Source organism: Mytilus galloprovincialis, chromosome 8 (genome assembly GCF_965363235.1).
Source record: "Mytilus galloprovincialis chromosome 8, xbMytGall1.hap1.1, whole genome shotgun sequence".
Classification (NCBI taxonomy): domain Eukaryota; kingdom Metazoa; phylum Mollusca; class Bivalvia; order Mytilida; family Mytilidae; genus Mytilus; species Mytilus galloprovincialis.
In genome coordinates, this window is record NC_134845.1 from 49,985,748 (window position 1) to 49,988,086 (window position 2,339).

At 27.7% G+C, this 2,339-nt stretch overlaps 1 long non-coding RNA gene across 1 annotated transcript; it reads right to left on the reverse strand.

Annotated features, from left to right (window-relative positions):
- Positions 1-464: 464 nt before the first annotated feature.
- LOC143042136 (uncharacterized) lies at positions 465-2,339 on the reverse strand. Its single transcript, XR_012967889.1, has 2 exons — positions 2,268-2,339; positions 465-1,059 (listed from the first exon to the last, which is right to left on the reverse strand). It is a non-coding gene; the product is annotated as an uncharacterized LOC143042136 (long non-coding RNA).

The window sequence follows — 2,339 nt, forward strand, 5'->3', positions numbered from 1 at the left end:
GGAATTACATGGGATTCAATAATTTCATTGGTTTTCTACTGTTACTATTATATTTATTTTTCTATTTGATTTATAAAAACATGGGATTTTCAATATCCCATGGGACAGGGCAAAATCCCATGGGATTTACCATTATCCCATGGGATTTTGGTTAAATCCCATGGGATTTTTTTGTCCCATGGGATAATTGTAGTCCCATGGGATATTTGTTGTCCCATGGGATTATTATTATCCCATGGGATTTTTAATATCCCATGGGACAAAATAAAATCCTATGGGATTCAAATTATAAATATATAGATATAAATATACAGTAATGTGTATGTTACAATGTATTCTATTTGGTAGTAAATTGTTATAAGATGAATCTTTTTAATTGAATATCTTTTTTCTTTGGAAATGTTAATTCAACATATTGTTCTATAACTGTTCAAAACTAAACTTTTAAACAACAAAGTAGATAATGTAAGTATCAATATATGTTTATTTATGAATTATAGAATACTTTCTTGAAACACTATTATTTACCATTTGAAATCAATGAAAAACTCTAATATAAGGCTGAACATACTAGTACTGTAAATTCAGAAATTATTGAATGCATTTATTATTGGATTTTTGTCATTTAAGACTAATATGAGATTTTAATTTTTTACGATTTTGAGATCACTTTAATTCATATAAAATATTTCTAAATGGGAGTTTAAATTATTGCGTTTACATCTGTGTTGCAATTTTTGCAAATATAAACCCTCACAACAATTCTTGAATTTACAGTAGCTATTTAAGTAAATCTATTTTTTTCACAATATCTCTCCACACAAAACATTAATAGTTTCTTATCATCCAGCATTGTGTGATCTTATAGTCCACTTTTTGGTCATTCAGCGCACAGAACATTGACATTATTGTGGTTTCAATATCTTTGGTATTTAAAAGAACTTCAAATCATTGACTGAGTGATGAAAATAATAGCTGATCCAACTTTTGTCTTTGAATTTATTCTGGTCTTGTTTCTATGTTTTCTCCATTTATTCTAGATGATGAATTTCAATCCTTCTGAAAAAGAACCAATAAAATCTGAAGTATTATATAAAAATTTTTGCATACATGTAGCAATAATATGATTTTTAATAAAAATAGCTATGCGGTATGGATTTTACTGATTGTTAAAGGTTGTCCAATGTCATCAGTTGCTAACCTCTTACATCCTTTGGTCTCTGATGGAGAGTTGTCAAATTAGCAATATACCACATCTTCCTATTCTAATACTACCGGTATATAATAATCAATTAATTTATTCTTCTTTATAACGTTTGGGTATTTTCCCAAGTTATTTATATCATATATAAAGATCAATGTTAAAACTTTAGGCAATTATAATAACATATTCCATTATTCACTAGAATTTCAATATATTATACAAAATGCAGACAACAGAAACAATATATCTTTAAGCTTTTGAAGTTCTGACAGAGTTCAATTTGTGTTTTATTTCAATGTAAAAATACCTTAAAATCTTCGGACATATTAGAAATTATCATGATTATAACATTGATACAAAAAAATATATTGTTTCATACTTATTTTTTGTGTTGTTGGCTTGCTGTCTCATTTTACAGTTATACATACATCAATAATCTTCTTCTTTATTAAAAGTAAATATGGGATATTTTTATTTTTATAATCTGAAAACATTATATTTCTATCGAATAACTTATTACCAAGTTCACAAACACCAACGTGTTTGTCAGATACTAATTTTAAGACATGTATAAATGTTTCAGACCATATAAGTATTTGGACCGTACCTTTATGGTCCGAAACATATAAGTATACTCTTACAGTCCGACCATATGCATACAATCAGACCATTTGAGTATACCCGGTACTTGTACTGTCTAATACCAGAGCTCAACCAAACATGTATTTTTATTTCTACTGCAATTAAACTTTTTGTATTAATCTATTAAAGATTTCAGTTATGTTGATCTGTAATGTATATTTGTTTCTAATAAACTTGACCAACTTCTTAAAATTGGGCAGACTGTACGCGTAGTCTAAATACTCATATGTTCTGGAACATAAACATAATTAACAAGCATTCGACAGGATATCATGCTAAAATCCCTTAATATTAGTACTAAATTTTGAGTATATATATGTAAATCCACAGGCTACTTACTGAAATTAAAGAGGATACAATTTAGAGGAAGGACTGGACAGATGAATGCACAAACACTATTAAAACAGAGCATAAAACTTACCAAAAACAAGATGTTTTACATTTATCCTTCAGAAGCAGGAAAATTGAAAGTTTTTTTTTCTTTCTCTGCTGT